Source organism: Peromyscus maniculatus, chromosome 17 (genome assembly GCF_049852395.1).
Source record: "Peromyscus maniculatus bairdii isolate BWxNUB_F1_BW_parent chromosome 17, HU_Pman_BW_mat_3.1, whole genome shotgun sequence".
Taxonomy (NCBI): Eukaryota; Metazoa; Chordata; class Mammalia; order Rodentia; family Cricetidae; genus Peromyscus; species Peromyscus maniculatus.
This window is the reverse complement of record NC_134868.1, coordinates 36,470,855-36,495,339: the sequence shown is the minus strand read 5'-3', so window position 1 is coordinate 36,495,339 and position 24,485 is coordinate 36,470,855. Positions and strand designations below refer to the sequence as shown.

The 24,485-nt window shown below is 44.5% G+C and overlaps 1 protein-coding gene across 2 annotated transcripts in view; it reads left to right on the top strand.

Annotated features, from left to right (window-relative positions):
• The window catches only part of Trmt9b (tRNA methyltransferase 9B (putative)), a 60,862-nt gene that overhangs the window by 11,362 nt on the left and 25,015 nt on the right, over window positions 1–24,485 (top strand). The window contains exons 2-3 of one of the 2 annotated variants that reach the window (XM_042262581.2): window positions 11,451–11,608; window positions 16,799–17,002. The gene's annotated coding sequence lies outside the window, so the exon portion shown is untranslated. The remainder of the gene's footprint in view (window positions 1–11,450; window positions 11,609–16,798; window positions 17,003–24,485) is intronic. The other variant, XM_076553516.1, reaches the window with a different exon arrangement.

Here is a 24,485-nt window from a genome sequence, read left to right as displayed (position 1 = left end):
TTTTTATGTGTAGTGTGTGTTCCCACTTGTCTGTAGATGTAGTATAGAAGTACAGTGCCCTCAGAGGCGAGAAAAGGGCATTGGATCCCCTGGAACTGGAGTTACAGGCAATTATGAGTGCTGGGAATCGAACGGAGGACCTCTGCAAGAGCGATACATGTTCTTCACCGCTGAGCCCTCTGTTGACTGTTTCTTTTCTTCTTCCAAGCTTTTAACCAAACTTTGGTTAAAAGTTTGCCTTTTGAATTCCCACTGCTCTATGTCTTAGGATTTATCCATTCAATTAGGAAATTGAAGAGTGATTGAACATTTCTTTTAGATAGAGAGCATTCTATATGCTGTTTCTTGACATGAATTTTATTATAGGTCAATAATAGTCACTAAAACATTAGTTACTGAATATATGATGTCATACCTACCTTAGTTGGGGCTGTGCATTATTTAATTCTTGGTTTCTGTTTATATAAAATAGAGCATGGCTGCGAAAAAAAGGGCACTCGTGAATCCAGTGTTTAGTCCTTAGGAACTAGACACACATTTTCTTTGCTCATGGACTCTCAGGCACACATGAACCTCACCCGGCCATCAGTATTGGTTTTGCGTTCAGCTGCCTGTTTTTGACTCAGTTTCTCTCCTGTAGAAGCCGTGTAATATCTCAGTTCCTACAAGTTGAGGAGACCATAAAACAAAGATCTGAGCCAGGCGATGGTGGTGCACGCCTTTAATTCCAGCACTCGGGAGGCAGAGGCAGGCGGATCTCTGTGAGTTCGAGGCCAGCCTGGTCTACAGAGTGAGTTCCAGGACAGCTAGGGCTGCACAGAGATATTCTGTCTAAAAAAACTAAATAAATCAAAGATGTGATGGTCAACATAGAACATGGAGCTTTCCACAGAAGTATAAAGAACCAAGCTGTTTCATTCCAGGCTGTTTCTGTTATTTTTAATGAATTTTCAAAAATACTGTGTCTCTCCACTTTTGAAAAGATGCTTCCACATCTCACCTAGATGGCACTGTGAGTATGCCTTATAGTCAATGGCATATATTCCGCTTTTTGACGATAAATAATTATGCAAAAGAGATTGTATTTTAGGTTCTATGTAATGTTTTCTGTCCATTTGTGAGAAACCTTTCTCTCCTGCCTCAGGAGCTTTCGGTTGAGTGCTTTGTCTTATTTTAAAGGTTTAAATTTAGAACCAGAACTCTCTTGCCCTGTTTCATATGCTTGAAAAGCAAGCAGATTGTAATGACTTCCCTTGAAGGTTAAAAAGGGTATCTGTGGCTTTAAATCTAAAATAATAAACATCTTATAACTATACCTGGGCTTATCTCCGAAGAAACCAGCCCAGTCATAAACTGCAGCATGGAAACTGGGGAGAAAAAAAATTTAAACTTTCCCAAACAGTGTGCTTTATTCTGGGCACCGACTTAATAACTCCCGCTGCTAGGAGAAGTACAATTTGCTGTCACAGGAAGGCTTAAAATGTCAAACACGCTCTTGTAAAATACAATGCAAGCTGCCTGTAAATGAGAGCATCCTTTCAAATGGCCTGTTTCCTCCTTCTGTGCGGCTTTCATAATTGTGGCACTTACTCAGAATTGAAAACCTCTCTGCGTGATGTAAACAGTCACACCCCCATGGCACCGCAGAGGTTTCCATCCACACAGAGCAGGTGTGGGCTGCTGCAGACAATGGAGCAAACTGTAAGATCCGGCTACAAAGGGCTCAAATGCGCTGCACCAGAGAGAACACAGAGTGTGGGATTGGGGCAAGGAGCCCAGCTGAAGAGCAGAAGGCTGTCATGTGTCAGGGTCACAGGGGTGGCCAGCCTTCCCCAGCATCTCCATCTCCTCATCACAGTACAGAGCCAACACAGCCTATAGACCGTCAAAGTAGGTACCACCAAGTTCACCGATCCAAAGTCGAATCCTCTGTTACCTGTGAGGCTTTTGGTTCATGTTTTAGTTAGGACTCCAACAGATGTGGTCAATGTCAAGCCCAAAGCAGATAAAACTTAGCAAATCAGAGAGTGAAGGAGCCTGCTTGAGACAACTCAGAGGGTGAGAAGTCACAGCAGGTGGCAAGGTAGGCTGTGGAGGGATTAAAAAGCATCCCTTTTATCCATGGTTCTGCCACCACAGATACAACCAACAAGGAACCAAAACTATCGGGGAGAAAACCCTCTGTAAATGTACGTTTTTTTTTCTTATTATTATTTCCTAGACAATGAAATTTGACAATTATTTGCAGAACATTTGCATTGTATTAGATACAAGGGATCTAGAGACGGTGTACCGCTTGCGGGAAGATGTGCATGTGTGATATGTAATACGTCATTTTCTTTGACACTTGAGCACCCAGCAGCTCTCGAAATTCACAAGGTGGAAGCTCTTGGATCACTTGTAGATACTAATAGGTGGCCAAATTCACAACAGGTAAGGCCCTCGAGAGCATCACTACTCTGTAACTCCCTGACATAATTTGTCCCCATTTGAAAAATAAAGTATTTATTGACGGCTTAGAAAGAATAAAATTATGTAGCAGAAATTAAAAGTTGTCTATGAAAACCATTAAAGTAAATAATACCTCAGCACTGAATCCCTTTCAGCTGTTTCCCTTCATTAAATATTGTGACAGTTTCTACTTTAACTGGTCTAAACATCAAACTCAACATGCATTTATTTAGCAAGTACTCCAGATTAATACAGCGGATCGTGCACGCCAACACCTTCTGACTTACAAGAGCCGTCTTCGTTACTTTTCTGTTCCTGCGATAAAACTCTGTGAACAAGGCAGCTTGTGGAAGAAAGAGTTTATTGGGCCTTACAGTTACAGAGGCAGGGACCTACACGGAGCTACAGTAGCACTAGTTGAGAACTCCCAACCTGAACTACAACCATGAGTCAGAGAGAGCTAACTGGGAGCGGCATGGGAGTGGCATGCCTTCTTCAGCAAGACCACACCTCCCACCCCTTCCCAAACAGTTCCACCAATGGGCGACCAAGTGCTCATTCTCATTCAAACCACCACCAGAACAGAGACAAGAGTGTGTGGAGGCCTGGAGGGCACTTCGCTTTTGGTGTCTGAATCAGGTGGAGGAAGTGAATATTTTTTTTCTTTCTTTCTGAGTATCTTCAGTGATGTCTTTGATCCGTTTAATAATAAAGTGAGGAGGAAAAGCACAAACAGAAAGTCACGGAAGGTCTAGGATCATGTGTCCCAGAGCGGGAATAAATGGTACAGCTGGGTGTTGGCCTTGGGACCTCTGGTCTGTTCACAAGCTGCCCACGAGTCCCTGTTCACAAACTCTTGTTCCACTGTGGAGCTCCCACACAAGGCTCAACCTTATTAGACCACAGGAAATTGGCAGGGGCAGGGACATTAAAAGGCAGGGTGGTGAGATTCTTTTTGTGTTAAAAAATGACGTAAAAAGAATCTCGCGCCTGTTAATAGTGGACCATGCTAGGATGTCTGCAGTTGGATTGTTTTTAACTTTTTCCACCAAAGCGAGGTAAGCAATGCCTCCGTTCTAATCAAAGTAGCTCTTAAAACCGGCAACGCCTCCTGATTTTCCAGGTTTTTTTTTTCTCTGCTAAAAGTAGTCACTTTGCTGCTATAATTACAACCACTAATCCACCAATCTCCAGATGGTATATTCTCAGTGGGTGAGTGATGGCTGTGCTGTAATGTTTTCAGAACATCGTATGATAAAGTGATGATCAACGTGCCAATGGGAACTGGAACCCAGCTCAGCAAGTGGGTTGGAGGCATTCACACAAGTTTAACTTTGCCATTGACAGGCAAGGCAGGCATCCTTAAAACCACAACTGCTTTTTAAAAGACCATATGTGGGTGGATGGATGAGATGGCTTAGTCCGTAAAGATGCTCGCTGCCCAAGCCATGCAACCTGAGCTCTGTCCCCAGGTCCCACATGGTAGAAGGAGAAAGCTGAATCTCCACAACTTGTCCCATGGCTTCCATGTGGGCACCACAGCACACAGGTGCTCACACATACACACAATAAGAAATGTACTTTTTACAAGTCAATATACACTATTTGTATAGTGAATGTAACACTAGTCCTGTTATAAAAAAAAAGTCTTCGTCAAGGGACTCTACAGACATCTGCAGAAGTAAGGGACTGTCCTGGGTTGTGTCCTGTTAATAAAGGGTAATGTCAGAGGGGCACAAGGTCCTCAGACCTTCCTGATTCCGATCCTTCAATCTGGAAAGCCGTAGGCTTGCCCTTCAGATGGAATGCTCCACATGGATTTTTCTCTTCCACACAAATGCTGTCCAATGACAGACACATTGACAATCCTGACTTATTTGTCACCAAGAACTAGATACTTCTAATGAGGCAAAAAATTTAGCCATTTCTTACTTTCTAACTTGAGGTCCGGATGTAGTTCATAAAATCTTTCGCTGGTCTCGGGGCTAAGCTAGGGAACTGAGACCGAACTAGCTGCTCCTTTTTTGGGAATGGAACCCTGTAGGCGTTCCTTGATTATATGGAACTTTGCAGGAGAGTTTAGGTACCCGCCAACCGGGGAGGAGGCTGAGGGTGGGAGCCACCCAGGCCTTTGGAATTTGCCCCATGTGAGGGCCAGATATTGGTAAAATTATTAAGGCCACTCCACGTAGTTAAAAGGATATTTATTTAATGGTGTAACTTACAAATTAAGGGATAGGTAGGTCGCAGGGTTGGGGTGGGGGGAGGTGTATCGCAGTCCAGTGGTGTTCTCTGGAGCTCTGCTCAGTCATCCTCCACTGTTCAGGGTCCGGAAACAGAGAGAGCCCTTGCCCATCCAGATCTCAGGTCTCCAGGTACCTCCCTTGGCCCCGCCTTGTAGGCGTGGCAGTTGCCAAAGTCTCAATGGGGGTTGGAATTTCCAGATCAAAGCTGGAATGGCTACCCACTAGAGAGAGAGAGAGAGAGAGAGAACACCAAAGAGGAAGGACACTTGCAGAATTGTCTCTACAATTCTTTATTCTCACTTTTAATTGTATTTTGAGAGCTCCATATACAAACTCCTACATCTCAATCAATTCTGCCTCTCCCTTCCCCCAACTCCTGTGTCCCCCCCAGATTCATGATCTCTTTCTCATTATTATTGCATATATACTGTTACATATTATATTATTACATATACAGTTATGTGTGTGTGTGTGTGTGTGTGTGTCCGTGTCCAAACATGTACATAATACCTACTGAGTCCATCTAGCACTGCTTGTGTGTACTTATGTCTTGGGGACTGTGGGTAGCACTTTTTTTCAGCATATCAAAATGTTGTGAATTTTCATGAAGCTTAATATACATCAGTGTTTCAAGTTTTAAACTTGTGTCTTGCCGGGCGGTGGTGGCGGACGCCTTTAATCCCAGCACTCGGGAGGCAGAGGCAGGCGGATCTCTGTGAGTTCGAGGCCAGCCTGGGCTACAGAGCGAGTTCTAGGACAGGCTCAAAAGCTACACAGAGAAACCCTGTCTCGAGAAACTAAATAAATGAATGAATGAATGAATGAATGAATGAATGAATAAGTAAGTAAATAAATCAATAAATAAATAAACGTGTGTCTTTTCTGGACTTAAGATAATGATTATTAAAGCACCTAGCATATGGTTGAGGCTTAAAAGTATTTTATTAACTGATTGAGCATCTCATAGATAGCTTGTCCTATACTCAAGAAAAATATGGAAAAGCCCCTCTGATAGAAATTAAGAAGTAGGACTGGGTCACAAGATGGCTTAGCAGGTGAAGGAGCTTGTTGCCAAGCGTAACAACCTGAGTTCAATTCCCAGAACCCTCATGATGGAAGTAGAGCTCTAACTCTCACAGGTTATCCTCTGACCATCACAGACAAGCTGGAACACACACACACACACACACACACACAAACACACAATGTTAAAAATAGTAAACAAGAAAATAAATGGGGGAAAAATAAAATGGATATTGCTAGAAATTGTTGGAGGCTCATGCTGACCCTTGAGATGGGAGGCACGCTAGTGTCCTGGATCCACATCTCTTAGGAAGGGTCTTGGTTGCCTGGTGTGGTGTCTCCTAGGGGTATAAATGAACTGGATCTTGGTGAATGGAAACAACCAGACACTGACCAATCGCTCCTAGAAACAGATGCTGTGTGGAAGGACCGTTGCTGGGCAACACTGGCAGGAACAGGAAGCTAACAGAAAGGAGCTGGTCCTTCTCTAAGTCCCCTGTAGGCAGAGTCACCTGGCAGAGAAGAAATGTTGTTTGTAGAGTCCCACCCTCCAAATAAGGAGTGGATACAGGGGAAAGTTTAGAGAGAGGAGTTGTTAATTTGATAACAGGTGTGGTCCCCAGTGCGTTAGGTGGACATGGCTCCCATACGGAGGCAGGTGGCTACACTACCTAGCAGGACTTGCAGAAGTAACTGAAAGTTTTGTTTTTATTGTGGTTTTAAGAAAAACAAAAAACCGCCGGGCGGTGGTGGCTCACGCCTTTAATCCCAGCACTCGGGAGGCAGAGCCAGGCGGATCTCTGTGAGTTCGAGGCCAGCCTGGGCTACCAAGTGAGCTCCAGGAAAGGCGCAAAGCTACACAGAGAAACCCTGTCTCGAAAAACCAAAAAAAAAAAAAAAAAAAAAAAAAAAAAAAAAGAAAAACAAAAAACCAGCCGGTTGTGGTGGCACATGCCTGAAATCCCAGCACTCAAGAGGCAGAAGCAGGCAGATCTCTGTGAGTTCGAGGACAGTCTGGTCTAAAAAGTGAGTTCTGGGACAGCCAGAGTTGTTACACAGAGAAACCCTGTCTCCAAAAAGAAAACAAAACAAAAACCATAAAACTTACTATTTTCACCATTTCCTTTTTTTTTAAAGATTTATTTATTTATTATGTATACAGAGGAGGGTGCCAGATCTCATTACAGATGGTTGTGAGCCACCATGTGGTTGCTGGGAATTGAACTCAGGACCTCTGGAAGAGCAGTCGGTGCTCTTAACCTCTGAGCCATCTCTCCAGCCCTATTTTCACCATTTCTAAATACATATTTCAGTGGCATTATGTACCGTCACATAAATACGCAACCATCACCACCAAGAGAGGGGTTTTTTGTGTTAAAGTTAGTGAAATATCTAAGTCTCTACCCCAGCCTCTATTAACAGCAACAACAGAACCATCCCCATGGATCCCACTTCCAGGGACGTAAAGTCACAGGCACGTCCCGGCTGTCCAACATCCCAGTTTGACAAACGAACCCTCTAAGAGTGAGAAGGCTTTGGTGCGAATGAAGGAGTCGTTGCTGTAGCTTGTGACTGAGTGCTCAGTGGACAGTGACAGCAGTGATTTGGAGTTGGAGCGAAGGGACGCGAGCCTCAGATGACACTGTACATCTGGCAAACGGACACATAGGTTCTCTTGATTAAAAGGGGACATAGAACAAAGGAGCAGTGAGCGGGCTCTCCCCTCCCCCATTTCTCTTTTCTTCCCTCCCTTCTGACCTCCTTTTCATCTTTTTATTTTCTTTCCATTTTTCTCCCTGCCACCCCGTTTGCTGGATGACGGCTGCAGACCTGGCATTGGCACGTGTTTGGTAATCATAAACATGATATGGGTAGGGCAGAGGAGAGGAAAGGCTTCAAGCCAGGGCAGTTGATTTTAAGGACATTGCCATCAGAGGCAGCCGTGAAATGAAGCCGGGCGGTGGTGGTGCACGCCTTTAATCCCAGCACTCCGGAAGCAGAGGCAGGCAGATCTCTGTGAGTTCAAGGCCAGCCTGGGCTACAGAGTGAGTTCCAGGAAAGGCACAAAGCTACACAGAGAAACCCTGTCTCAAAAACAAACAAACAAAAAAACGAGACCTTAACTAGACCGTGATCTATGTTCACACATGAAAGAACGGTTCCTTTTTTAGAGATACTGAAAGACATTTTATACTAATGGAAGGATCTAGTAGCCAGGAGAAAAACTGATGATCGAAAAGAAAGGAAAGAAAGCAGGAGGAACTTGTTCGTTGTCAGGAAGATTCAGTGTAGGGTTGTGGCTTGCTCTATGGAACAGCACACAGTTCATCTTCCTCCCTCTGGGAGATGGAAGAAGATATGAAAAAAATGCAAATAGCTTAGTGGAGTGACTGGCGTGATCTTATCTACTGCTGCTTTCTTCTGGAAGCCGTGGGTGAGAAAAACAAGATGCTCCTCGGGACTGCTGCTTCTGGCTGTTGGGGAGCATTCATCCATCATCTGTAATTATCCTGGGTTCACCTCTGGGTTTGACCTTGTAATCATCCTTCTAAGCATGCAGGGAGGTTAGCGAAGGTCTGGGGGCAGTGAGCATTGGAGGAAACACGGGATGGGCTGATTTCTCTCCCTTTTGTAAGCGGCCTCCTCTGGTGTGGGAAGCAGAGAGACTTCCTAGTAAGAGTCATCCTTAATGCAGGCAAGGGAAGAGACACATCCCTAAGTCTCGGGTCCAGTTTTGATCCTGAATCTTGGAACTTCACATAAACTACTTAGCAAGGTGTGAGTTCATGTGCTTTATTAACTTCCAGGTTCTAACCACGAGTTCACTGTTCAGCTTCTGGAACTCTGTGTAACTTCATTTGTTAAGGAAAGCAAGTGTACAGCTTGAGCTAACACCTTAGTCATTAGGGTTTAATCTTCTCCTTCTGAAGCTATTCAAATGCCTTGCCACCTCCTTAATTCCTTCAGTCCTTCACACTGTTCCCTGGGGAGATTAGCTCTGACCCTTAAAGGTTTATTCCGTGTGGACACCCAATTCCTACAATCACGGGTGGTGAATAGGTTAGTTTTTAGGCACTGGCAGCTTCCACCTCACTGTCTGGGTGGTTAATGATGCTTTTCAGGGTTTTCCTATTTCAGTGAGTAGAGTACAACTGCCAGTGCTTTAAAAATTAGGGCCAGGCTGCTGTGATGCATGCCTTTATTCCCAGCACTCAGGAGGTAGAGGCAGCCTGGTCTACAGAGCGGGGTCCAGGATAGCCAGTTATACACAGAGAAACCCTGTCTGGAAACAAAACAAAAACAAACAAAAGGAATTGATTGAAAGTGGGGCTTGGAGATGTGGTTCAGCAGTTAAAGCACTTGCTGTTCTTGCAGAGGTCATGGGTTCAGTTCTCAGCACTACGTGAACACTGACAACCATGCATAATGCAAGTTCCAGCGAATCTGACGCCCTCTTGTGGCTTCTGCTGGCACTTCATACATGTGCTACACAGACACATGAAGACAAAACACTCACACACGAAAATGAAAACAAATGAACAGTTTTTAAAATTTAGTTAGAATGGTCGGAGGGGGGAGGGTGGCTTCAGGCCATAAGAGCACTGATCTTACAAGCCACATGACTCAAGTTCAGTCTCTGGAACCCATGCAAGAGGTATAAAGAATCTTGAGTGGTTGAATATAGGTCCCATGACCAGGTCGTGCTATTTGATTCCTAGGGCTGCTATAATATATAGCCACAAACTGGGTGGCCAACAACAATAGACGTTTACTCTTTCAGAGCTCTGAAATCCAAATATCCTATATCAGCTTGTCAGCAGGGCCATGCACCGTGGAAGGTTCCGGAAGAAATCCTCACCTGCGCTACCATTGCTAGCGGCTCCACATTCACTGGCTGCGGCACACCTTCCCTCCTATCACAGCCTTCCATCTTCCCCTTCCTTCCATCTCCTCTGCCGTGTGTTTGCCTCTGGATGTAGGCCTGACACTGATGACCAGGATAATCATCTCATCTTGAAGCCCTTGAGTGTATCTGCAAACTCACGTTTCCAAAGAGCAAATACACCAGCTCTTCAAGGTCCTGATGATTAGGACATCTTCCAGAGGACCACCATGTAACCCACTAAACTATCCCTCCAGGAGACGGGGAGTGAGGAAATCCCCCTGCTTCAGGGATTATGGAGACAGACAATTTTGCATACTGTGAGCTTGTCCTGGGAGAAAACAGGTGGGAAAATTACAGCTTGGTGTTGGACAGCTAACAGGACCAAAGAGTGGCTTCTTCAGTTACAGGTAGCAGAGTGTGTCTGTGTAATTGAGTGTGGTATAAGAGACGGTGCTCATCTGTAGGACGGAAGAGCTCCATAGAGAATGCGCACAAGGTGAGCCTCAATTACGCATCTGCAGTGGTCCAGGGGAGGAAGGAAATTGCAAGCAGAGAGGGAACAGACGAACAAACAGCTTGAAGGCATTCAGAAGATCCTAAGTGAAGGAGAAAAGCCATTAGTACTCTTAGAGTGGAAGCTTGGACTCGAATGTACATGAGTCCTTCTTCTTCTTCTTCTTCTTCTTCTTCTTCTTCTTCTTCTTCTTCTTCTTCTTCTTCTTCTTCTTCTTCTTCTTCTTCTTCTTCCTCTTCTTCTTCTTCTTTTTAAAAGCAAGATTTTCTTCATGAAAGAAGCCATGCACTGATTTACATTCTGATCAAAAGTCCTTCCCTCACTGAAACCAAGGGCTGCTGCCTATCTAGTGCCAGGGGCAGGGGCAGAGTTCAGGTGGTATGGCAGATGAGTCATGAGGAAAGCTGCCCACGGCCAAACTGGACTCAGAGCATGGCGGCCTTTCTGTGGCATGCTAATGTACAGGAATTTATTTTATTATTTTATTTTATTTTGCTTTGTCAGTGTGGACAGCAGAAGACTACTGGGGTGAGCTTCATAGCACAGAGCTATGAAAGTGGGGTGGGGGTGGGGCAGAGGGGTTAGGACACCATTGCAGTTATCTCTTTCCCAACAGTCAGTTCTTTACGGCGGGGTTGATTTGTGAAAACGTTGTCATCAGCCCACGGTGAGATAAAAACATTAAAAGTGGTTTAACTACCTTTTCATAAAGCCAACCTTTATTCAGTTTGCAAGGAAAGGACGCTCTTCCCTGAAATTAGGGTCTCCCAGCTTCTGTGGGAGCAAAGCTCTCCCTTCATCTGAGCAATTACGGTGGCAGACAACCCTGAGCTCTAAGCGTTGTGTCTGTCTGTCAACCATGTGATCTCCCCAACTCGTGTCCTAGATCTCAGGGAAATAGCAGCTTCTCCTGGTTGATCAAATATCCCCTGGAGATTTTCCTGAACTGTGAATCCACAAGGAAAAGGCACTCTTGGGCTAGGAAGTACCTAACCTCAGGCTGAGGGAGTGGAAAGGACTTGCGGAGATAGACAAGAGAGGCAAGTTGGGGGAGGACCCCCTAAAATGAGATCCTTGGCAGTCAGGTTCTCTATACTTTGTATACACAAGGACTCTTGCTGAGACCCAAGTGTATCATCAGTTTGATGCTTTCAGTAAGAAACCCAGAATGCCTGCTTTGAAGTTAATTGTATTATGAAATACATTTTGTGAAAAATGCTAACACAGCTTCATATCTCCCCCTCAATTCCATTCTATAAAATTAAGATTATTTGTGCATTTGTTGTTTTCTACTTAGGCACCATGATCTTCATTTAAAATCTCTTTGTAGAACAATTCCCCATCCCCCAGCCCTGCGTGGCCATTCGTCCTGACACCAGAGTGGACGAATGATGAATGATTTCGTCTGATGTTGCTGTTGAGAACATCCGAGTCATCTCCTCGTGGGCTGCTGTTGTGAGATCCAATCCTTTGATCTCTGCACAGGAGGTAAGCTGGTTTTGTCAAATTGACACCAGCAAGGATTGCCTCAGAGGAGCTGGTCTCTCTGTTTCCATTACCCTTAAATCCCATGTTTGATTTTTCTTGTTCTTTCCTGGCATTTTCTAGTCTGTGAAATCAGAATGAATTATAATCTAGTTACCATGAAGAAGACCAAGCTAGTCCCTGTGGAGGAGCAACCTGTTAAAGGATCCGGTGTTGGAACTCTTGGTTCTGTGTGTGTGTGTGTGTGTGTGTGTGTGTGTGTGTGTGTGTGTGTGTGTGTGTGTGTCTGTGCCGCCCCCCCCCCCAATAACTTCACACTCCCCACCTGGATGTTATTCTGCTCACTTTGATGGTGAGGATAATATTCCTTTCCAAAATGGAAGTCCATTTAGACATAGAATCCTTGAAATTTTTTAAGAAAAGAATGGAGTTTTCTTGGTGACATGTTGGGCATGTTGGGTCTGTTTTCCTTAAGGAAAAAACAAAGCACGTTTCCTATTGCTCCCTTCCCTTCATTATATTATATAGTTCTGCAGGGATGCCTGGCCGACATTGTAATCATAGAGGGGGCATATTCTCCCAGGACTGTGTATTTTGCAGACCAGCTTCCCAGGCATTCCGATGGAACTCTTGCGTTCCTTCCTTTCCATGTTCACTGTGATCTTTCTGGTGGATCTTAGGGAGTTTCGGTGTAGAGTTCTGAACATTAATGAGACTGTTCCCCTTGTCTCATTATTTAAGAGTCACAGAGTGTGTGTCCCTCCATACTGCAGAAGCAACCCTCGCTATCTGCTTTCCATCCGTCAGTCTGTCCTCGCTCCCTCCTTTTGTACTCCGCCATTACTCTTGGCTGATCTCTATCGAGTTGGAGTCTAGACGGTGGGAAGCTGCATCTTCATCCTTACGCGTGCCTTCATCTTCTCTTCTCATGGTTGCCAGGGTCGCTCTTGCTTAGTGTGTGCACCCTCACGTTTATTTAAGTACATTCAACTACCACTCTGGTAGAGGTGACCCGCTGACATGTGTGGAGGCTGAGTGTAAGCAGCCCTGGTGTTAGCACCTCATTCTTTTTTACTCTTCGTGATCTTCTCTGACTGACTGTATTTCCATGGCCCTAACTGCCAAGTGCTAGGATAATGTTTTGGGTTTTTTGTTGTTGGTGGTGGTGGTGGTGATTGGGCTTTTTTTTATGATCTCTAATCCAGTCCACTTCTCCAAGCTTCATGTCACTTTACTCGTCCTTTAGTTAGCACAAGAACCCGCTGTCTAGGACTGAACCCCCCACCTCCCCTTTCATTCCCTCTCATGGTGGATCACAGCATCGTCCATCTAGGGGCCCTGAATGGGAGAAAGATTTGTTTAATCTTTATCCATGGTGCTTTATCTGTACCAGAAAAAAAAATACTTGAAAAGACTTCATTAGTTTCTGTTCAATAAATGATGGTGCCATTTTTAACTCAGTAAAGAAAATCCTTTAACCCTAAAACTACCTTTACTCTGTGGTTTAAAGTGCTGGCCCTCTTCTAGTACAGCTCCCTCACATGCTATACCCCCCAAATTTCAGAAGGTTGGTGTTAGAAAATGGCTTCCCACTAGCTGGGGGAAGAGGAGACAGTGTACTCATTTTGATGTGAAATGGCTGATGGAGAACAAGGACTCATTGAATTCAGACTTCTAAAGATAGATCCCACTATGTTTTAATTTTACCTGGTAACATCCTGGAGGAGATAATAGGTTTCAAATACCTAGACAGAGGCGGATTTGTATCCTAACGTGGGAATACTAAGTAAGTTGGTAATGTGTACAGGTATTTGGGGAGTGTGAATTGAGCATGCAGAAAACCCAGGTCATTCATCCGTGCCTTCTCACCTCTTCCCACTCTTTCCATTGACTCCCTTTACTGCGTAAGACATTGAAGACCTCAGCAGTCCTTGGAGGGAGCTAACACCTCTGCCACTAATGCCTGAAACACACACACACACACACACACACACACACACACACACAAAACCAAGCTAGAAGAGAACAGTGTATGCCCAGTCCAGGAAGGGTCATCCAAGTAGGGAGCTGAAGCTCGACGCTAATTAGTCTTAACAATAAAAATCCAGAGTCTGATATCAAGGGTGAAAGCTAAAAGATCAGAGAAGCAGAGCAGCAGCCACTGGAGACTTCTTACCTCTGCAAAATCTCAGTCCAAATGGGGTGATTCTGTCTCTAAGAATCCTCAGACTGATGGGGAGATTCTGTCTCTATGAATCCTCAGACTGAACAGGCCGGAGAGCCTGTCTGACCTACCTTATATTCCTGTCTCCACTTCCCTAGTGCTGGGATTAAAGGGGTGAGTCTCCCATGTGCTGCGATCAAAGGCATGATCCTCCCTAGTGCTTGGATTAAAGGCATGAGCCTCCAGTGTGCTGGGATCAAAGGCATGCACCACCACCACCACCACCACCACCCAGCTCTGTTTCTCTTTTAGACTGGTTCAGTCTCTAGCCCAGGGTGGCCTTGAACTCCTGATCTTCCTGCTTCCTCCTCCCAAGTGCCAGGATTAAAGGTGTGTGCCACCCTTGCCTGGCCTCTATGGTTAACTAGTGGCTAGCTCTGACCTCTGATCTCTAGGCAAGCTTTATTTGTCATAACACAAACAAATCACACAACAGGGAGACTTTAGCATCAGCCATAGCCTACAGCCTCAGTAACCAAATGCATGTTACTCCTAAGTAAACCAATGAACAGGGTCTCTCTCTCTCTCTCTCTCTCTCTCTCTCTCTCTCTCTCTCTCTCTCTGTCATGTACTTCCAAAGGAGTCCTTTTTAGATGCTCACTATAACAGACCAGACACCTGCATGTGACCATCGACTCTCTCGAGCTCCAACATCATGGCCAAAGAGCAGAGAGGGACCGTTCTATGCAGTTTAGAGAATGGCCTCTACCATACTCATTGTGTTTTGATAAATAAACGAGTGAGTTTATTAAGTGTACATCAAGCAACAATAAAAGTACAGGAAGTATCAGAGACAGAGCAAATCATCATCAGATCGAGTGCACCCAATGTCCAGCAGAGACAACCAGAACAGCTGGACTCAGGGCAAATTGGGGTCCTACAGACATGCAGCAAAAACTGATTGGGGAGGTTGAGGCAGTCAGCTAGAGTTCCTAAACAAGCTTTCTCTCAGTGGCTGAATGCCCGCTTCATTCCCTCTGCAGGCATTTTTAGGTCATGGGAGTAACAATGCTAACCTCCTTGGGTAATGGGTTACCTCCAAGCTGTTCTCAAACATACACTGTTTTTACTCGTGAAGGCCTTTGCTGTTCTCTTTCCCCCAAGTTTCAGAGTTGTGGGTGGGGACAGATTGTACCAAGATGATGGATCTGGAGAACACTTTAAAGAAATATGCTTCAGCCTGAAATGGAGGGGCCGATCCCACTTGCAGAATCAGCTTCTCAGTGAGCTCAAATGGCACTTGAGACCCTGTGGATCTAATGTACATTATGGAGACCAAGGATAGGGTGGAAGAAAGAGCAATAGAAAGTTGGGGGAAGCCACCTGCCTCCCACTCAGCCACCCTGACAATTGCTGCATGGACCAAGGGGCGGATGTTGTGGCCTTTTATGTGTGAAGAACAAAGACAAGGATCTGCCCAACACAGACCATGGTGGCTGATGGAGACTGAAGTCTGGTGGCCTCATTTATAGATAATTAATGAAGGCAGATGCATGTATTATAGAGTGGACCCTTTCTTTGACACCAAGCTGCTCCTGGACTCTCATTCTGTACTCCATAATCTCTATGTTACTAGCAGCTTTTTGGTGAACAGGTCACTTTTGCTTTTTTAGTTGTTGAAAGCCTTTGATGAATTTCCTGATAACCTTATAAAAATAAAAAAATAAGTATGAACCATGCTGGTTGACTAGGGGTGCTTGTCAAAATGATGAGGAAGTAGCAGATACCGTGAACAAATATGACCCAGTATTAATTAGTATTAATATTACTAATACAATTAGTAATATTAATCTCAAATAGTATATATTTTTATTGAAAACTCTTTTTTTCATACAATATATTCTGATGACTGTTCTCCTCCACCATCTCCTCCCAGCTTCACCCAATCTCCCCACACTTCCAACTCCAGAACCTTTTTTCTGTCTTTTTTTTTTTTAAGACAAATGGGCAATTAAAACAAAACAGAGCAAAACAAACAAATAAGACAGAATAAAACAAAACAAATTTAAAAAAAGAAAAAGCTGAGAAATACACACATGCACACACACACACACACACACACACACACACACAAACAAACAAAACTATAAAAATACAAAATCAGACACCATAATGTACAAGCAAAAAAACAGTAAGGTAGAAAATGCCTGACAGAGCAAGATGAGACAAAAAAAAAAAAATCTCCAAAAGTATCATTGAGTTGGTTTTATGTCGGCCATCTACGACTGGGCATGGGGCTGCCTTTAAGTATGGTTTGTATTCCCAGTGAGACTTCTTTGAGAAAATTAACTTTTCCTTTGTGACCAGTTATCAACTGAAGGTATTTGGGAGTTGGTGTCCATTCCCACCTCTCGGTGCTGGGAACCCATCCAGCTTTGACCTGCACCACGGTCTCTGTGATGATGCATCAGTCCTGTTGTGTCTGGGAAGCAATGTTTCCTTGGTGTCCTCCATCTCCATTGGCTCCTACAATCTTGCTCGCCTCCTCTTCTGCAGAGTTCCCTGGGCCCTGAGGGGAGGATTTGATGAAGACATCCCATTTAGAACTGAGTGTTACAAGTCTCTCTTTCTCTGCGTATTGTCCAGCTGTGGGTCTCTGTGTTAGTTCCCATCTCCTGCAGGAGATAATCAAAGCACTGATCTAATGTGTACAGCAGAATGTCATTAGGAGTCATTTTATTGCTACCTTTCTTTAGCAGAACAATAGTATCAGGTACTGTGTATTTAATTAAACCACTGGGTTATAGATGACTTTCCTGCTTAAAATTTTGGGTAAGAGTACTGCCCGTTTTACAGAAAGCTTAAAAACTGACTTTCAATCTGCCCTGATAATTCTGGCACATTCCACCTATTAGTTTTTCTTTGTAGTTCCCATCTCCTTGAGGGATTGAGGTCAAGAGATCAACCTGGCAGTAGCAGGTTTGATATTCTTATTTTGTAAAGTGGCTTGTTTTTCTTTTTTCTTGTAGGGCCTGGATTCCTATCACAGACTCACACTGACTGGTGGGTCCTGTGAAGGGCAAAGGATGGTACTCACTGACGTCACTCCGGCTCCTGTTATGTATCTTCCCTACTGAGAGACTCCTGAGAAACAACCGTCCCTCTCTGAGGAAGGAAACAGCCGTGATTTACCAAGACAAGAAGTAATCCTCTGTGATCACAAGATGATTCAGGTTAGTAGCTCTGTGCACTTGCTGTAATTCAAATACTGTGAGAGGTTTTGGCGGTGTGCATATGCCTTAAACCTAATTAGTGCCGGTTCTTGTAGTTTCAAGTATGTGATGATATGCTGGAGAGTAGATTGAAGCTTCATTTTTTGCACTGGGTGGGGGAGGGGGGACATTTGAAAATAGTGTACTGAGTGAATAAAAACTATACAAACATATTTGATATTTGGTTGTGCTTTTCTAAGATACACACACACACACACACACACACACACACACACACACACTCACACACACACACTGGTTTTTCAAGACTGGATTTCTCTGTGTAGCCCTGGCTGTCCTGAAACTGGCTCTGTAGACCAGGCTGGCCTTGAACTCATAGATCTACCTGCTTCTGCTTTCCCAAGTGCTGGGTTTAAAGGTGGGTGCCACCACTGCCTGACCTGATATAAACATATTTTCAAATGATAGGTTTTGTAAGTAATATGTAGGGTTTGTTTGAAATAGCATGCGTTTGAAAGTGCAGTAAAGGCTACCTATTCTAAGTAAGTCTTGCCATTGTTCTGATCAACTTGTGTTTTTACTCCAGAATTACAGCTGGATATTTCCAATATCTTGGAAATTTAAAGCAGAATTTGATGCTGCCTTTTTATTAGATACTGTGTCTTCTGTGGAATTGATAATATTTTTGTTTATTGCTAGTTTAAGATACGTGGCAGTTATATGCATAGGATGTATCTCAATGGACAAGGAATAGTGCACACAAAGACAGCATGGGGACTTGAGTCTCCACTCTGCTCTCCTCCAAGGGCTCTCTGGGCCTCAGGCACAGTATTTACAGCTTCAGCCTCAGGCCTCCTTGCTTAGAGTAAAAAGTACTGCTGTCTGTTTAGCAGAGTCAAAGAAATAGCCATTTATTCATTTGCTCCGCAATGATTCAGTGGTGCTCTGTGTTCAGCACTATCTGAGGCAATGTGGTTGGTGTATGTATTATGTATGTTTTATGTATTTATCATGTATGTGCATCACATATATCTCCTGTCCCAGTGCCCACGTTCTAAGTTTATACTCAAGTTGGATACATACGCAGTTGCAACTTAAAAATCCTTCAAGAGTGTCTTTTGCCTCAGGGATAGAGCTTACATTCCTCACTCACTGTCAAAACCCTCCATGATGTGGCTCTTACATCTGCTATGGTCTGGACAGGACATAAGTGTGTCTGCTGAAGCTTCACAGGCTGGAGCTTGGTCCAAGTGTGGCTATGCTGAGAGATACTATAAGAAAACTGGTCCAGCCTTGGCACGAAAAGAGGTTCCACTCTGCTTATTTCATTTCTTGTAATTCATGGAGGGAAAATGATAAATTTTAGCCAGCAAGCCAGGGTTGTCATAAATGCCAACCTGTGATTGGAGAAAGAAGTGTTCTTGGGGATAAACTAAGCCTTCCCAGAGTTCCTTAGACCACTGTGGGTGAAGGGCAGTGTCAGCCACCTTGATGACCCGGCAGGGAGACCATGTCCCTGGGAGCATTTTCAGCTCTTCTGAGTACTTTTACCCAGTGACCTTCAGGAAGTGTTATACCTGGGTAAAAGAAAACAAACCTTTCATTTTGTTTTCTTTATGGTTACATCCTATACCCAGAGTTTGCCTTTGAAATTGTGGCTGTTGTTGTTGGCTCTTTTTCTCAGTCCAGAAGTTTGACATTCCAAAAATTTCCCACGGTGGGGACGGATAGGAGCTTTGACCTACAGAGGGACACAAGGGAGCTTTGGAGTGAGGAGTATGCCCGTTATCTTAATTGACTGCGTAGTTTTCTCCATGGCTACATATATCAAGACTTAATGGATTGGGTACTGTGGTGGTTTGAATAAAAATGGCCCCCATAGGCTCATAGGGAGTGGCACTATTAGGAGGTATAGCCTTGTTGGAGGAAATGTGTCACTAGGGGGTGGGCTTTGAGGTCTCAGATGCTCAAGCCGTGTCCAGTGTGGCAGTCTCTTCCTCCTGCCTGCCAATCCAGATGCAGAACTCTCGGCTCCTTCTCCAGCACCTTGTCTACCTGCACGCAGCCATGCTTCCTGCCATGATGATAATGGATTAAACCTCTGAAACTGTGTTAAGCCAGCCTGAATTAAATGTTTTCCTTTATAAGAGCTGACATGGTCATGGTGTCTCTTCATAGCAGTAGAAATCCTAACTAACATTGGCCCTTATATTATGTGCAGGCTATTGCCTGTCAGCCATGCCTAGATAAGACTGTTTCAAAATTCAAAAATTAAAAAGAAATATCACTGAATTGTCAAGTTCCATTATTCATTTCCTTATTAAAAGTATGTTTTAGGATGTGCTGTGTAGGTCGGTGGTAGGGTACAAGTGAGTAGCAATGAGAATGGAAGAGAGTGCCTAATGTAAATGAGACTCTGAATTCTATCCTCATGACGAACACACACACACAGAGAGAGAGAGAGAGAGAGAGAGAGAGAGAGAGAGAGAGAGAGAGAGAGAGAGAGAGAGAGAGAGATGAGACTGAAGGAGTTAGGATTGTATCATCTCAAGCAAGCCAAATTGATATATTGTCTATTTCACACTGAAGTCACTGTAACTTCAGAAAGGCCCATTTGGCTGTATTTACTTACATGCAGCAAGACACAAAGTTGTTCTGGAAGGGATGTCCTCTGCCTACCAAGGCTGGACAAGTAGCCTTGTCACCACAGACTCATGACTGGTGCTCTAACAAATCTGTGTAAACGAAGTTTTGTTTTGTTTTTTTGAAACAGGGTTTCTCTGTGTAGCTTTGGTGGCTGTCCTGGATCTCACTCTGTAGCCCAGGCTGGCCTTGAACTCACAGAGATCTGCCTGGCTCTGCCTCCCAAGTGTTGGGATTAAAGGCGTGCGCCGCCGCCGCCGCCGCCGCCGCCGCCGCCGCCGCCGCCGCCGCCGCCGCTGGCACCACCACCACCACCACCTGACTGGTAAACAAAAGATTTTGAAGGAACTCTTACCTTCCACAAGTACCCTCCCATCCCCACACAAATATCTCTGTAACAAGCCTGGACATGACTCCCCTGGAACATTGTTCCATTGGCCTTTGCATTCCTCCACATGTTTATTGCTCTTTGTCTAAAAACACCATGGGCTCTCCTGTGAAGATCCCTTCGTATGTGCAAAAATTAATGGAATTTTCCTTGCAGAGACATGGGAAAGAGATCTGGCAAATCACATGCTGCTTAAAGATTCTCTGCTCAGAAGTAATCCTCGTCTTTTCTGATCATGATTGACACCCACAGACAGTCACATGGCTCTGCCAGGCTGGAGAAGGTGAAGTGTTTAATCACACCCGCAGAAGAGATAATCCAAACACTTGTGATTTCTTAATGAGGACCCTGCTGCTAGGAGCAGGAATTGCTAATGTCCTGGTGGCTGGTCCCCAGCCAGGCACCTGCTCTATTAATTTTCCAGTATTTCTTCCCCTCTCTTTCATGCTCTGAGGCATAAAGGCTGCAAATGAAAGAAAGCAAAAACTCAAAAGCATTGGTGTCAGAAGTCGATGGATTAAGGACGGCTGATGGTGATAAGATCAGAAACCCAACAAACTTAAATTGAGGAGGCTTTCCACTCGGCCCTGGGAGGGTTCCGGTTAGTTTCTGGGACCACAGGAACACAGACTCAGAGATCAGAATTGGATTTTTGGCTACCCCGCACTCTCTCCTCTCCTCTGTCATCTCTGCTTGCCTTCCCTGACCTCATTCCCTCTACTGGAGACAGGTCTTTTCCATATGGCAGGAAAGATGGAGCCAACAGATTGACCTTTTCTTCTTTCCAACTCTGACATCAGAGGCAAGGCCACTTCCCGTTTAGTGCCACACTGAGATGCCTGCAGAAGGACCCATCTCAGCCTGTCTTGCCCGCTCACCCTGGCCAGGAACTGTATCCAGGGATGTAGGTCACGTGCACAGCTACAGCTGCATCAAAAGTCCATCCCAAGCAGTGCAAGACTCGAGTTCTCAGAAGGGCTTGACATGCCGAAACAGCAGCTACTCTACAAAAAGTTAGATATACCTAGAATGACGTTTCAGAGTAGGCAATGCTGTCTTATTACCCTCCCACCTCACCAACCCAAAACCACTTCCCATTGCATGTAGAAGAAAATCTGAATTAGTTCGGAGTTTTATCACGTAGCTTCTTAGGATCTCTCCCTTCCTTCCCCTTCTCTCCAGACTCACCAATGAGTAGCACGTGGACCTTTGCTCTCCAGACACGTTTCAGCCTAGAGGACACTTAAACTAGGCATCTGCCTGATGGTCGCTTACTTTCTTGTCATGAGGGCCCCCTTCTTCCCTCTTTCCTTCTCTCCCTCCCCTCTCTTACACACACACACACACACACACACACACACACACACACAAAAAAAAAAAAAAAAAAAAAAAAACAACCACCAAACAACAACAAAACCGACAATAGCAAACAACTATAAAGTTGTCACCACAATCAAGACATGAAATATTTCCATCACTTTGGGAACTTTTCTTACCTCCCAGTTCTCTCTCTACCCCACACCCTGACAAATACTGATCTCACTTGTTTAGTCTTATCCTGCAAAACTTTTATAATTACAAAACATCGTTGAGTTTTTTTTTTTTTTTATATGCATGTATGTCTGTGTGAGGTTATCAGATCCCCTGGAACTGGAGTTACAGATAGGTGTGAGATGCCATGTGGGTGCTTGGAATTGAACCCAGGTCCTCTTAACCACTGAGCCATCTCTCCAGCCCCTAGAAAACATGTTTTTATATATTCAGAGTTTTAAAAACAAAACCAAAAACAGAATTTTCCAAAGTTTCAGCCCTGAGAAAATTCCTCCCAGAGTCCTGGGGCAGACACTACATCCAGCGTGGGATTTTCTGAGGGAAAGGAATCTATTTATACCATGCCTTTTCCCCTTTTACTTTATTTCTCTAAGATAAAATTCTATCTACCTAGCTTTAGTTCTGTCCTGACATTCAGATCCTCTCTGTACCTACTTTTTCTGTTCTGTATAGTCCCAGTAATAACTAAGCCCTTATGCTTTTGACCTCATCTTCATCCTCTGTTCCTTCGTCCTCCGTCTCTCCTTCATAGCTCCTTACTCCTGGCTCTCAGAAAACTCTACAAGAGATTTGCCTTACCCTCTACAGAATCTCTGTCTTTCCCCCATTCTCTCTGGCCACAGGGCTCTATTTCCCAGGAATCCTGTTCCACCTTTCCCTCCACCTGGATATGCAAAAACCTCCTTTGTTCTCAGTCAATTGCTCTGGAGTGCCTCTAGGCCTGAAGGCAAGGGATGGTCTCAGCTATTCTGTTCCCGCTAGTCCTTCAATGCTTTGTTTGGGGCTGGTCCTAGCTAAAGGAGCAATTTGCAAAAGGCAGATACACAATTCAAATGCTAAAAAGGGAGCCGGGAGCTCAGAGGCAGAAGGCCCTGTCTATGTGATCTTATCCAAGTACTGGCCTGATTAGGATGCTCACACATACACGTTCTATGGGAATTATGAGCACAAGAAATTCATAGTGAGGAGCAGCTGAATATTAAAGTTGAATAACACCAAACATTCCGTGATAAATGACTTCCCATTGGAAGGACCCTTGGTCAGTCAAGGTATAGCTTATTATATACAGCTGGACTCCCTATATCATATTCTTGTGGCTTGCCACAGAAAGGAACTCTGGAGCATAAGCAGGACATGGGTGATGGGTGGAAGCCAGGGGCTGGCAGCTCAGATGGGGCTTTTCTGGAATCAGAAAGGGAAAGAGTCACATGTGACAGGGCTTGTGAGAAAGCGGGAAGTATTAAAAATATCAATCAGGAGTGTTGTGGTTATACAGCTTCTGAAACCTAAGGTTGGGACGTGGGTCACTGAGGAGGGCAGGCAGGGTTTGTGGTCAAGGGAAGAGATAACAAAGGGTCAAACATCTATGACTCTCTTCTGGGCTTTCATCACCTTCATCCTACAGAGTCAGCTACTTCTCTTGATGTTTCTGTCATTTGCCTCTAGACTGCCCCTAAAGTCACGTGCTTGGGAGCTCCCGATGGCAAAAGAGGGAGGTGGAAACCTTAGGATGTGGGTCCTGGTTGGAGAAGTCGGGCCAGTGGGGGTGTCCCTGTGAAGCATATGCTTTATCCCAGCCCCTTCCTCAACCTCTTTCCCTTGGCGTCCTGGCTACCATGTGGTGAATGGCTCTGTTTAACCATATGTCCCCAGCCATGATGTTCTCAACTCATCAGCCGACAGTAACCCGGCCAAGTGTCTATGGCAGTGTGAGCCAGTCAACTTTTATTCCTTTTCAGCTGGTTGTGTTAGGTATCTTGTCACAGTGAAGTTAATTCATCCATTGAATTTTGCTTGGTTTTGCCATCATATTTGTTATTTTGTCATTATTACTCATGTTTGGTTTTGTTAGTTTCTACAGGGGTGATGTTGTTTTATAGATGCTGAACTACTAACACTAGCTGTTAGTATCCCTGAACACCCCTTTCTTGAAGTGTAAAACAATCATTTCTAAATGTTCTGTCGTTTAAGAAGGAGCAATTTAATACTCTGGTTTCCCTTCAGATTGCATAAAAAGAAGCAATTTGCCTGTCTTAGGGAAGATGAATTGCAGGAAACACAATGGGGCTGGATGGAAGAATATCTTAAGGCTAACTAGAATGCACTTGAAATTCCAGGTTGGAAACTGAAGAACTTCAGGGCGGGCCAACACTGTGAAGTGACAGTTGTCTTGGCATAAAGTGGCCCTGAGGCAATGGTCCAGACCCCACAGAGAAGCTAGAACTAGCTCATGGAGTAGGCTGGTCCCTTCTTCCTGCTCTTTTACCTCCCGTCCCTATGAAACACCACAGTCTCTCATCCTGTTTCAACCCTACGGCACAGCAGTTTTTCTCTTGTTCCATTTACATGTGCGTGCTTCAAATTGGACTCCCAAAATCCAGAATCCACCTGTGCTCATGGGATTCTCCTGGTCCTTTGGCTCCAATTCTCAAGGCTGAGGCAGCTCCACCTAGGATCTTGTTCTCTGTTGGGCTAGGTTTCTCCCTGGCTCCAGTCAGCATAGCAGGGAAGATTACCAGTGATGGCGGCACTACTCTGCTTTCTTCTACAGAACCTGCAGTCACAAGGGGCGCTGAAATAACATGGGTGGAAAGGGGTACTCCGGAAAGACGTTCTTTGTTTCAAGGACTTCCTTGAAGTGGAAATCCCTGGCCTAACATTTCTCCCAAATACTTTGTGCAGAACATTATTCTCTTGGAAGAGGAGAAACAAAGGAAGAATAGCATAGGTCTGATAGTTTTGAGAAATGGATGATTTTACAAACCAACTAGGACTCTTTTCTGAAGCCCATGGCATGCTGGTTAGCCTTTACGTCTCAAAGGGGAGATACAGACATGGAGATTTGGCTACTGACCCTATTGATCTGGAATAATTTGCAGGTCTTGAATTTGGTATCACACA